Here is a 14,502-nt window from a genome sequence, read left to right as displayed (position 1 = left end):
CCCAGTAAGCAATCTCTCTGTTTTTTTTTTTTTTTTTTTTTTTTTTCCCTTTCAATCAAGAAGTGTAAAATTCAGATCTTTGGTTTTCTTATTTGTGTGTCAATTCATATTAATGTTTCAGTAAATCTTTTATTGCTACTGTTCGAATGCTGTTATTCGTGATGGACATTTCGTTATAGGTTTCACAAATTAATTGAAACCGCAAATTGGTTATCTTTGGATTTTTTTTGCGTGATCAATATATGAAATTTCTAAATCTAGGGTTTTCTGTTCAAATTCCAGAAAGCTACGAGATTATTGATATAGGAGTTGTGCTCTTAATCGAATATTAATCAAGAGCAGAATTCCTCGCTAGACATGAAAATGTTCTAATTAAACTCTTTGGCTTACGAGAGATAACCAACCAGTTTAAAATAAAAGGAGTCTAGTGGTTTATCCCGCAGTTCCCTTTTTTGTGGATTATGAAAGCTTTACTCTTTTTGACTTGCATGTGAATATCATATCCACTTTAACCTTGAATGGTTGATAATTAACTTGGCAGACTCAGGAGGGTAATAGAATTGGATTCATCCGAACCCAATAGCTTTAGCTCAAATCTTGTATATTTGTTAAAAAATTCATTAAATTAGTACCAAGTAATACATTTTTAACCCAGTAAATCAAATGGCCTATGGTAGAATTTCAAACTCGAATCCATAAAGTTCAAATTCTGGATCCACTTCCAAGACTTTGCGGTGCTGAGAATCATAGATACTCAGATGGTGTCTATGCTCTTTGCCTCTCTAAATTGCTTGTCTGAAATTATTGAACTCAGCTACTGCCTTGAAGTATTCCCCAAATTGTGGTTGTCTAGTGTCTATCATTTGCTTATTATTGTCCATCTGGTTGCCTACTAATTCTCTGCTCTTTCTTGTTTATTCCCCTCCTCCTCTTAAAAGATAATCTCTTCTCACTTCTAATTGTTGCTGTAGAGTGTACATTTGGATATCATTCTCCCATTTCATCATATCCTATATATTTGTGTTCTCAACATGTCAAAGATGAAATGTTTAAATGACACAATTTGTTTCACCTATTCTCCCTTTCTCCAAAAAGTGTTTCTTCTCTTGTTCCTTTTTTATAGTACAAGATCTAACTAAAATTTGAAATCGAAGTTGGACTCATTAAGAGAAAGAAGAAGTGGAGGATCATTATGATGACACCAAATGCAACTGGCGACTGGCAACTGCTAATTGTTGATAATGTATATTGATGTATAGATGCTTCTATTTGTGTTTATACATGCTCTTTAATTGGAATGACTCTCACATGTTCAAATTCATAAACAAATGAATTGTGGTGAATGGGAATTTGGCTTTTTGTATCTTTAAGAAATGTCATGTCTGCATTTTTATGTGATGTATGCACTTCTGAAAATATTAATTCCATATTTCTACATACGTTTCTTTTTTATGTTTTAGATGAGGGGATGGGGCATGGAGGATGGGTTATATGGCCTGTATATACGTTATTTGCTCTATTGTCTAAGTGCCATCGCCAGCTGTGCTTTCTGCTTAGTGCTTACTGATAAACATTTATTCTGGTTTTTGAACAGCCATCCGCTCAGATTCTCCTGAAGAATGAAACCAACTGAACAAGGTTGGGTCTCAGGCTTTATTTCTTCTCTCAAATGAATTTTGTACTTTCCTGGCATTACATACGTTGCTCGTCTGCTGGAGCTTGCATAAGAACATTTATATGCTAATAATATAGCCGATGGACCTTGATTTATACCTGTTGGATGGAATTGTGATAATGTTTATTTTTAGAACCTGCTTCTGTTGTCAAGAGACTTATTTCCTTTTTTCTAACGAAAACTGTCATAATGCATCAAGCCCAACGTTCACCTGTGTAATTTAAATCATTGAGCCTTTGAAGATTGTCTTGGAACATAACAGAAAGTAACCGCCATGGTCAACAAAGCAGCGGTCTTCTGTTTTCAAAAGGGGTGAGAAGGAAGAAGAGGGTAGAGCAGAATTGTTGTACACTTTATTTCCTACGAACCTGAACTAAATATCTAAAACTAATGACATAACACCAATACGACTTACATTATAAAATATTTTTCAAAAATAAATCATCTAATTTTAAATGCTAACGCCACCATAAAATTCATGGTTGGAAGCTTGAACTCTTTTCTTTCTTCATTACTCCAGTACAACACTTTGGAAATAAGTTTGAGGCTTGATAGATTATGTTAATGCACGACCATAATAGATTGGTTATAACGTCGAATCAGCCATTCTTGACTTGCTAAGTTTGCTGGGCTAGCAAACCTATATATTTATCTTTTCATGAACCACTTGGAGTTGAATTATACTCTTCCTCTAATTCTTGCTTTTATCCACGTAAATCTTGCCAAGAGCGCAAAAATATCTTCTTAAATCTTGCTTATCCATCTAAAATCTTATCACAAATATTATGGTCAATAGTGCCAAAATGATAGTGTAATTTGTTGAGCTTTTCTTAAGCTAGTTCATCACTATATGATCTCTCTTAGGCTGTTCATAATTGTAGTAGCAGTTGTATGTATCATCTCTCTTCATTTACCTCTGTAATGATTTCTTCAACTGGAGTTCCAGGTTCTCTTGTAGAGAACCCTTCATCCGGAGGCGATGCAGTTCTGGTTTCTGGGCTTTGTGAGGGAAAGTTGGGCAATATTTCAGGGGAAGCTGCACTTGCTGTGAATGGTATAGTCTTTTGGCTTTCATTGCCTTCACCCGGCTTTTCTGACTTAGAGTTAGGTTTCTCTTTCTTGTCATCAAAGACTTTTGCTAAAGCAGTAAGCTTTTGCCATATAGAATCATCAGTGGCTAAGATTTCCCTGTTCTGATAAAGAAAGATGAGGAAGAATATGAGAAGCGCGGAACTTGCTGATACACCAACTATGAGGAAAAGGCCCTTAAAACTATCTAGCTTGAGGCTATCAGATGTTATAGGCATTCCATCTTTCTCTGGACAATCTGTTTCATTCCCAGACCAGTTCTGTATTATGTTATTCATAACCCCTCCCTTCTTCACCCTGAAGGCTGCTCTTGAGACGTCAGGTATCAATGGAGATCCTTTTGGAAACGCCTGCATGAAATTTTGGAGAAAAGAATGGGAATAGATTAAGTAAATTACCATTGGTAGTATAACTTCAGTTATGGAACCTTTCCAATTAAATGATGCAGCGAGAATCTTACGAATCCAAAGCCAGCAGTCTTGTAAGTCTGACCGACCATAATATACTTCCAGCAGTACTTGTTGAGGAAGAGTCTGAGATAAGGTAGTTCATCAACAATTGCACCAACACCTCCATTTTTACTTCCTCTCGAGAGGGCATCATTATACTCTTCCAATTTGCTATAACTTCTAAGCTTGGTGCTGTCAAATTTCATGCGCTTCAAGATGTCTTCGACAAAGGAACCTTTTTGGTACCCAACATATTCTCCATTCTTGATGAGATCATTGAGGTCTGTTATAGTAGGTTGTAGCTGTTGCACCGTTAACATAGATGTTAAGCTGGCTGTATAACTTGATGTCAGTACTAGCACCACGAAAACCCACACAATCACCACAAATCTTGTTAAGTTGCTTGTTACCCTCTCTCCTGCAACCAGCCATATGATCTGTTGAGAAACAAGGAGAATATAAAGATTTATTTCATATGTAACTTGCTTTGAGTTAGAGACTTACTGTGAGCAAAAACTAGAGTTGAGAAGGAAAACCAGAATATCATCCCAACTTGCTTGCCTTTGGGTCCTCGAAACTCGTTGTTTACACGGTGTTCGAGTACCCAAACCACCAAACCAATGAAGACGAAGAATTCTCCAATTGTTATCCAAAGTTCGCTCTGTAGAGGTTTCAAGAAAATCCACACATTCTTCCTCTCATCATCCCCTACTAGCACAACTGCAGAAATAGCCGATTCTGTAAAAGGTATGAAATCTACATACTTGGATCGGTTCGCTAAAATGGTCACATCACCTATAACTGCATCATATTCCTGGTTAAAGCAAACAATGGTTATTGCAGTAATTATGGTTTGTCACAAAAGCAGAAAGTAGATACGAAGGTCCCAAAAAGGAGCTTGTGAGTAAGGTATTCAACCAAAGAGGTTACTACAAACCGGGATTATACATTACCTTAAAAAGGTCCTTGTAAACAAGATCCTCATAGTCTGGAAGAGTGTTGGTATCTGGTATTTGAAATGGAATAAGTTCGTAAGGGACAGCATATGGCAAAGATTGGATGACTTCTTTGAAGACATCTGCACAGAAACCAGTTGAATCTATGTCCACTTTAATGAATTGCTCCAACCCTCCTTTGACAGGAATTCCAACCCTTAACTTCTTACCATTTGTGGCAATCTCCCAGCCTCTTGGAACAATAGTAGAATCACCGGGCCAAATGATGGGCCCTAGTTGCTTAGTATTACTCTTAGTTGTTTTACCATTCATCCTCAGTTTATACGAAATTCCATCCTTCTCTGTCCAGAATCCTATGCTTCTCTCTCCCTTCCCAATTATATTCACAATCTGATATGGGAATGGCTGCAATTCTCCCTCAATGATACGGAAATCACCACTTAGTCCTGTTTTTAGTGTTGTGTTTTGCATAGAGTTGATGAGCAGAGATCCCAATTCTGAGGTTCCAAGTGCCTCTAAGTCCGTTAAGTTCTCTCTAGTGTCCGTTTTCTTGAATTCTGGAATGACAGTGGTGCCCACTTTCTCTACTGCGTTTGCTAAGATGGTAATGCTATCGTAGGCCCATAGCCCGAAAACATTGAGTTCAACTGGGTCCGTGTTTGGATACTCTTGACGAAATCTCTTTCTCCATCTCTTGGTGAAATTGTTAAGCTCATTTGATCTTGGAACATAAGGCTTTATACCAAGAAGACCTTGCATTGATGACTCAATCACTGAAGGATCTATCGAGTCCAAAAGACTCGTTAGCACATCCGTGATGATCCATGCATATCCACTGCTCATCATCCCGACTTCTTTGGCCTTGAGGAAAAGGCGTGAGGCAAGAAAAGGTCGCAAGTGTACGACAAAGACCCTGGTCTGTATTGTATTCAACTTGTATAGCTCCATGAGGATTTGATCATCATTGGCTGAAGGAGAAATAACACATCTATAGGAGACTAAAGTGCTGATTTCCAGTAAGGCATCGGTCAAATGTGGAACTATCCCGGTCCCATAGAGGCTCTCTTCATGGATGACTACAACCTCCCTCCAGTCAAAGCTCTTAATAATTGCTGCAATGGACTTGGTCTGGCTGGAAGAAGGAAGTGCTGCTCTGATGAAATAGGGATTTTCCTTGACTGTAAGTAAAGGACTTGTTGCTGGAGAAATGATAGGGATTTTTGCTCTTTTCCCTATGTCAATTACAAAATCAGTTTGTGTGGACATTTGTGGCCCAAAGATGGCATGTACTTGGGCATCCTTTATCTAGTATATGGCTGCACATGCACAATGAAGCTATAAGAAATTGTAGGAACATCCCTTTCAAAGGGAAAGGAATTTTCTTAGGGAAAAAGAGAATATCTTGATAATAGGGCAGGAGTATCTCCTCCATTTTATCTGACACACTTTCCTTTTGAATTTGAGCCGAGGGTCTTTCGGAAACAGCTTTTCTACCCCTTTGGGATAGGGGTAAGGTCTGCGTACACACTACCCTCCCCAGACCCCACTAAGTGAGATTTCACTAGGTCGTTCTTGTTGTTGTACTTCCTTTTGAATTTGTCCACACAAAAAAATTGTCCCAAAAGAAAAAAATGACACCTTTTTTTTTTTTTTGGAAACTACTTAATCTTAGCATCCCCATTTTACTCTTAATAACATAACTTGTTGGGATCTCAACTCCGAAAAAACTTGAGAAACTTTCACTACTACTTATTTAAAAGGATACTTTTAATACTTTGCATAATTAGTAAGTTTTCTTTAATTTCTTCAATTTAGTGTCCAACCAAACACCGTCGTATAAATTGGGATAGAGAGAGTACTAACTATACTAACTACTGACTACCAGAGCATGTCTGACTCGTGAAGCAAAGAGAGTAAGAAATTCTAGTTTAATAGAATATATCTTGGAGCAGAATTTACCAGCAGATGCTGCTTCAACATCATCTTTCTTGGAATCCCTGAAGTGAGGGACTATCCTAATGGCACTGCGATTAGCGGCATGGTAATCTTCAAGAGCTAGCAATATACATGTGTGCATTACTTTTGCCACATTTGTTTCCAGATCAAGAATTATACCTACATCCACCTTCTTTATGGCATTAGTTTCATCTTGACCTCTTATTGGCATTATGTGGTAGCAAAAGCTAATGATAGAGACAAACTGAATGAAAAGAATCAGGAAGTGGCATCTTTGGTTTTGCATCTGAAAAGCTCTGTAAATTTTCTAAGAGTTGGCCAACAAGGAGTTGGGGCTTTTTGAGAGTAACTACCTTTCAAAGCTAAAGCTCTTATCAAAGATGTGTCTTAAGTTCTCTCAAATGGGTGGGCTTCAGAATCAAGAAACTTCTTACTCTTCGACTAGTAATTTCCTTAAGTAATATAATAAGACCAAAACCCAATAATTGTAGAAAGAAAAGTCAAATATAAGTTTTAAAAGAAGGAAAAGTTGAAGATATTTCGTTTCATTATTGAGAGAGAGAGGACTTTCAGAGCTAGTAAGCTTTCTCGTTTGACCAAATCAAAACTAACTGAATATAGTGACTGAATTCATTTGAATAATTTATACATGTTGAATAAATTTCTTAAGATAAATACATGATTTGAACTAAAGCTACTGAGTTTGGTCGAACCCGTAGGTTGTACTCTCCCTCCGCCCCTGCACACTCATGACCCGCCACCCTGATCGGCCAATCGGAGATAGCGTCATACATGGAATGGAATGATGATGCAGTTAGATATCAGAAGTCAACTTGGTCGGTTGGGTTTTGGAGATGATTATATAGGCGTCAATGTCATTGGGCTGTTTTTGTTAATGTAAAAGGAAGCTGCTTGCGAACTACCTATGACTGGAAGTAAACTGTGAGCATATTACCGCTTGTCTTTTTCATCAAAATTCTCGCTTATCTCTAAATATAACTTTAAGAGTGTGTTTGGTTCGCAAAATATTTTCTTTTATTGCTTATTTTCTCATAGCTTTGAAAATAAAGACAGAAGCAATTAATATTTAAGAAAACCCTTTTTGAAATAGAAATAAATCCGCAACATAATACAGTCTATCCCAAAATCGGGGTGTCACCGAGTACATGAACATCTATTCCAGAATACATTCTACTATAATGACTAGGGAATAAGAACTGAAATACAGATAAAGATAATGAAGAAAAGTCAAGGCCTGCGCACGCCATACAACTACCTTGATAGTTTCCGAGATCTGACTCCTCAATCAGCAGTCGCCGTGACCGGAAGCACCTGGATCTGCACACGAGGTAGTGACTAACTCAACCGGCACAACTCAAAATAAAAATAACAGTGCAGAAACGTAGGCATGCTTTCGAGTTCAATAAATAACTCAAAACAGTAAAATACATCAAATTTGAATGATATGAAGAATATAACTCCTCTACTTCTACATGCCAATGCACATGCTGTATGCGATGCACGATGCTGACAGCCTCATGTGCTCACACTCTCAAATGCTCAATCACTCGGTACTGTATATGGCTCATACGGCCCAGGAATGATCCATCCCGAAATATATACATCACTGACCATCAGTCACCCAGTACCGAGTAGGGTCAATCCAGCCCGTGGAGAATATCCACCTCCAGGTATATAATGCTTCGGACAAGATCCATGTCCAGGCCTCAATAATATCAGTCGCGCTCACTGGGGGTGTATGCAGACTCTGGAGGGGCTCCTTTAGCCCAAGCGCTATCATAACTCAGTATAACCGCTGCGGTATGCAGCCCTATCCCATAAATGTCACTCATAATCAGGCTCTCGGCCTCACTCAGTCATCAATCTCTCCAGTCTCACTCACGGGCTCACAAATGTCATGAAATTAGCCCAAACATGATGATATGATGTATCAACAAATAACAACAAAGACTGAGATATGATATGAAATGAATGCACATGTCTGATTACGAAATATCAATGAGATCAGTAAGTCAACAACAAGAAACGACCACTATGGGTCCCAACAATACCAGCATATAGCCTAAACATGTTCTCTAACATGATAGACAACTCAATTATTTTATCACATGGTGAAAATGCGGATATCAACAAGATAGGACAACTTTACAATGCCATGAAATCGACCGGGTCCTAATTCACATGGTGCACTCCCCCATGCCCGTCATTTGGCTTGTGCGTCACCTCAATACCAATCACATAACGCATAATTCAGGGTTTCGAACCCTCAGAACCAAGTTTGAAAGTGTTACTTACTCTACTCCAACACGCCTTTTGATCGGCTCCAACCCTGCACCACTATATAATGACGAGGAGTGGTCGATGCAGCTTTTACACAAAATATCGGGATCAATTTCTACAGAGAATTAATATTGGTTGGGAGTTGAGTTTCTATCTAATCTAGCTACACGTGTTGCTTTTAATAGCACTTCTAACCATGCTTGGATTTGTTTCTATTCTACTTTTAATGCTATTGATTACTGAAAATAATCTAAGTACAATATTTTTGTAAGAGTTTTCTAAATTGATAAAAAGCACTAGGGAAGTGACTTGCACCTAGGAGAATATCTAATGGGATCTAAAATTTAGGACAATCTTGTTATATTTGGGGTCGTGATATAACCTTTACACATAATTACCCCTCTATACCTCTCGGTAGTTTGAGTGACTTTGCCCTAATTGGCTTTCTCAAGCCTAATTGGGTGTTCAGACAATGCAAGTAAAATTGGCTCAAGTCGGGTATTACTATCTCTAGGTTTAATCCTTTAATTGGGGCTATCAATCTCTTGAATGCACCCCAATTCCTTGTTAGCCTAATTTTCCTAAACTTAGTCCCTCTTTCTCAAGAAGAGTCTAAGTCATAAAGGTACGAATCAGTGTTTGCAACTACCAATTCTACAAATAAAGCATGAATCAAGCTAAATATCACTAACCTATAAATAATTAAGCCCTAATATTGAAGACCCATTAAATACCCACATTAGGGTTGGATCACAACCCTAACTAATGGGTTTAGCTACTCATAATCAAGGTAGAAATCAAAGATGGAAATGAAATATAAGCCATAAAAGTTGATTAAAAGAATAAAATCTAAGAATATAAGCTAAAACTGCTCTAAAATTACTTTAAATGGTAAAGTACGGTTGTTCACGAGCTCTCTGATACAAAAGATAACCTAAAAATATGAAAAAGATCTATTTATACATAGCTGAAATTACTGGACAAAAATAACCCCACGGAGGTTCCGCTGTCAGCGAAATATTGGGAACCTCAGTGCATGAATTTTCGCGGCCGCGCAAAAATTAAGTGTGGACCGCGTTTCTTCAATATTGTGCTTGGTTTGGACTTGATTTCACATACAACGTAAAAACTACCGCCTCCGTGTTAGCATCAACTAGGGTCGCATAATTTGGATGCGTACCGTGCTCCCCAGTCAAGCTCAACTTGCAGAGTCTCTGAACTTCCATCAGCGCTCTCAGCGGAATTACCACCGCGGCCGCATCAAGTATTCCGCGGCCACACTATTTCATCGTGGTCAGCGGTTTCTGTTGTGCCCAAAATACCTTCTCTGAATCTCAATTTCGCGGACCGCGTAATTGTGGCCGCCTCAGCGGCCGCTCTTTTCCTTTGCGATCAGTGCTTTTATCTCAGCTTTGAACTTGTGCAAATTTAACTCTTTCATGAGTTGATTATGGTTTTCTTGCCTCATTTTGACCAAAACCCTACAGACAAGCGCAATAAGTCAGTTTTCATGAATACTTTTATACATTTTTGATCCAGAATCTAAGCAAAAGAAAGTATAAGATAGGCTAGAATCCATAGTTATCAACTCCCCCAAACTTAAGCTTTTGCTTGTCCTCAAGCAAACAAAGTAATTCCTACCTCCACAAGATAAAAGAAAGAAAAATTTCAGCTGTTCTAAGATGACTTCATCAAGCATTAATTGGGACTAATAATTACCCTCAACACAAATGTATTATCAATAACACACAACCTTTTTAGCACCATGGCTCTAGTATGACACAAGTGCATCAAGTGTTTACTTAACTCATCAAGGAAGCTCCCTCTACTACGTAGGTCATTGTGGAATCCAAACTCTTTCTCCTCTACTCTCCATAAGCATATCTCACTTTAGATTATAGCACTCAGAACAAGGATTGTGGAAAAGTACACTCATCTCTCTCAAAGGAAGGTCACAAGTCCGGCTCTAAGTACCATAAGCTTGTCTCTTATGTGAATCACCACTAATGCAAGCTCACTCAATTCGAAATCATATAGGGCTTTTGCGGGAATGTAATAAAGGCTTTTGGTTTAAGGTAGGATATATCGGTCTATGAAAGTTTCATCTTTCCTTAAGCACTTCATTTTCTCATTTCAGCTCACACTTTCTTGACTCTTTGAGTCATTTTCTTCTTCCTTAGGGGACTAGAGAGACACACTGTCACTCTTTCTTATTCATGACAATCATTTTTCTCCTTTCTAATCATTCCAAGCCTTTCATCATTGCTTTTATTGAATCCCTTCATTTTTCTATATTATTCATTTTTTTTGACTTTTTAGATTTTCTTTCTTTTTCTTTTGCCTTCCCTTTTTTCATTTTATACCTTTTATCACTTTTGCATTCCTCGTCTCCCCCCCCAAACTTATGCTTTTGCCAATTGTGCTAAGGAAAGATCGGGTGCCAAGAGAGGGTCATTTTAGAACGGATAAAAGCTTGTATCATGGTTATTGAAAGAACAAGGGCTTCGACTCAACGAGGTTGACTAGGGATATCATATTTGGTGGGATATGGATGCTTTCAAGTTTTAATTTGGATCAAGGAGAGCCTATAATCATTTCTCAAGTCGAGTTATACTTAGAATTTCGCCCAGACAAACATTCAGGGCAAGTTCTAGACTTATTGGCACGGGACTTAGACTTGCAAATCAATACCTCACCTCACAAGCTGTTGGATTGCTAAAGAGAAAAGAGTCGAGGGCCCACAACAACCCTAGCTAAAATTGAGCAACACAAATGGCCCCGAAAAACCACTCAATGATTGTTTAGTCAACACAAGAGTCTAAAGGTCACAACTAGCACCATTCTTTGCAAATCAATTTGTTTCTAACCATAAGGTCAAAGGTAAATGTGCTAGGCCCAAGTGAAGCTTTGCCTGAGAAAATTTTATTCATTACTAATATTTACACAAAACATAAAGAAAACGGACTCAAACCCTTAAGAAGGTTGTCTTGCCATCCATCATCGGGAAGAGCCACCCGGTTCACACAAATTCCACATTTGGAAAGAACCGTGGCATTAAGAAAACCAAAGGCTTATTGATCACGAAAACTTGTAAAAGTAAAAAGCTACAAATTGAAAAAGAAACTACTAAATGAAATAAGAAGCTATGTTATTAAGGAAAATTGCAAAAGAAGATATAAAGTAAAATACGGAAAGTAAACTGAATATGTACAATAGGGGATTGAGACGAATATACATAAAAGGGGAATGAATATATACATGGAAAGGTAACTTTATATACATACCAAAAGTACGAAATAAAGTACGATAAGTAAAAAATAAAGAAAAGAAATAGAATCAAGGTTATTACAAATCAATTATCCAAATAATCATCAAAATAAGGCCATCCCCCCAAATAAAAATTAGCATTGTCCTCAATGCTATCAACAAAAATAGAATAGAGGAAGGGTATGGGAGTAAAGAAACTCCCTATGATGCCTCTGTCTGCATGGGATCATTGGTTGGGTCCTGTGGCTGGCCCGAGTCACCTTCCTCGGGGTCCTACAACTCAATCTCCAAATCTTCAGTCTGGGGGATCATCACTCTTCTCATGGGCTCTCTGTCAGCTTCTTGCTCTGGTTCCTGTGCTACTTGAGTTGCTGGAACTGGCTCCTCCAAGAGTAAGTCCAATGGGATGTCTCCAGCTGATCTAATCTTCTCAACCTCCTTGCTCAACAGCTTTACTAACTCCTTTGAGGCTCGAGTCTTTTTCATCTTCTTCGTTTGTTTGCCCAGTTCCTTGATTGCTTTTCCCTGAGCATCCAAAGTGACCATGATAAGCTTATGGTTGTTCATGAGCTACTTCTGGTTGTCTAGAAGCTCCTTTAGTGATTCCTCCACTGAAGCAGGCACTTGAGGTTGTGCTAGAGTTGACTGAGCTGCCACTATGCTGGATAGGACAGAGAGCTTTGATGTAGCTGCCTGCATCCAGTTGTTGATGCTGGATAGAGTCTGATTAACCCCATAGAGCAGTCAGAGGGTATGCTGATGAAGAAGGCACTGAAGAAGGCGTAGAAACAAATGGTCCGGATGGAGGATATGGCATGGCAGTGGAAGGTTCGGAACCAGTAGCCACCACCCTGGCTCTTCAGACTGGTCAGTGGAAGTGGTGGATTTGCCCTTGGATTTGGGTTTTTCCGGACCCCGAAAGCTGTACTAAGAAAATGGCCTCTTTTGTTTCACTTTAGTATCAAAGTCCCTTCCTTCTACTTCCTGATCCTCTAGGTACATGGTGAGGAAGTTTGGGAAAGGATATGAGCTCTCATCCTTTCCAACCACTCTAGTAATCACCTTGGCCATAATATTTCCGACGTTGATCAGGTACCCCGCCATGATAGCCCCCACAATAATAGCCCGGGAGATCGGCATATTAGTGTCATGCATAGTAGGGTCTAACTGGCTACACAAAAAAGTTTCCCACCCTTCGCTTCGAAGCTTAGAGTGTTCCTGTAGATCGGGACCCCAGGTGTCAGCCAAGCTGGAGTAGTCCCAGGAAGAGCAATCACCGATGTAAGCCAAAGGCGGGATAAATCATCCATAGCCACCTTCTCCAGATACAGGGACTCATCCTCGTCATTGAACCCAGCATAGTCATTTAGAGTCTTACCATCAAACTTAATCTTCCTGTTGCGGACTTTGGTCAAGAATGTGCCCTTTTTTATGTGGGCGACATTCGCGTAGAATTCTTTGACCAAATGTTCATTGGCATCCGGTAAGTTGCTAGTGAAGAACTTCCACCCCACTCCCTCGTTGAAGTGCCTCTTGACATTAGGGTTGTAGGGTAGCAGATCTTGCTCAATGAAGACCCTCTCAAGTGTAAATGACCTCTGAGGCCACCACTCCCGAAACTTATGGTAGGCTTTCTCACTCACAAATCATTCTTGCCATACCACATGGTTCCTTGATCTCTCCAACCCCCTGTCTGGGTGTCACCACCCCTCCTGTCATCAGGGATCTCAGCATCAACATCAATAGGATCCGTTGGTAAGGCCAAAGGTATGACAGGTGGAGAAGGTGATGCTGAAACCTCAATACTTTCTTCTAAGCCATCAAACGACTCAGAAGAAGCAGGGGAAGCAGGGGGTCTAGGCTCGTCCTGTAATTGAAATTTCCCTTGAAAGTCTGCAGGAATATGGGTTGACACGAGTCTCCCTCCGAAACTTCCCGGTAAGGGACATACTCACTTTATTCAGAATGGGATGTGGCTTTGTCCGCAACTTTGATGGTTTTCCGCAGCTTCCCTATAGATTTCTGGACCGCTAGTGGTAACTTGGTCCTTCCTTGTTCTCCTTTTCCCCTGCCCCGGGAGGATTCATCCCTCCCTTTTTGTTTATTACCTGCGCCTCTAGATCGGACCATTGTCTGCATACATAATCAGTGAAAACTCATTAGTATTTTTGTTAAAATAATCATCAATTGAAAGTAGATGAAAAGTTGACAGTGTTATAAAAGCAAAGGTCAGCTGATAGTGGAAAAAGGGGAGCTGCCGCGGACAGGGCACCGCTGACAGCAGAAAAAGGGGCGCGGCCGCAAAAACTGCACCACTGTCTGTGGAAAAACGAACGCGGCAGCGGACCCAACTTGGCAATTCTTTGAACTTAAAATTTGCGGTTCGCGAAAAAAGAAGCGTGGTCGCGTAATGTAGGTCGCTGACCGCAGAAATGCAAATCAATTTAAACCTAACACTGCATATGAATGCTGACCGCAGAATTAAGGCCACGATCGCGGAATTTCAAAAAGAACATGCACTCTAGGGTTTTCACTAGCATACAAATTAGGCAATTAGGTGGTAAAATAAACAACCCTATCCCCTATTAGGCACACATAACAAGTACCCACATGAACTTTTTACATCAATGCCTAGATTATGGGGATTAATCAAACCCTAATTAAAAAGAAGAAGTTAAAACTAAAAGAAAAGAAAAGTAAAAATATAAAAGTAATACGATGATTTGAGCATACCAGTTGTTTGATGTGTGTTGGAAACTAACTTCTGATTAGTGCTATGATATTGGGATCAAATTAGAGGACGATGAAC

General features: G+C 39.3%; 1 pseudogene; it reads right to left on the bottom strand.

Annotated features, from left to right (window-relative positions):
• Positions 1-1,805: 1,805 nt before the first annotated feature.
• LOC104216914 (glutamate receptor 2.8-like) lies at positions 1,806-6,730 on the bottom strand (annotated as a pseudogene).
• Positions 6,731-14,502: the final 7,772 nt, after the last annotated feature.

Source organism: Nicotiana sylvestris, chromosome 6 (genome assembly GCF_000393655.2).
Source record: "Nicotiana sylvestris chromosome 6, ASM39365v2, whole genome shotgun sequence".
NCBI classification, from domain to species: Eukaryota; Viridiplantae; Streptophyta; class Magnoliopsida; order Solanales; family Solanaceae; genus Nicotiana; species Nicotiana sylvestris.
Note: the sequence above shows the minus strand (reverse complement) of the source record. Positions and strands in the feature narration are given on the sequence as shown.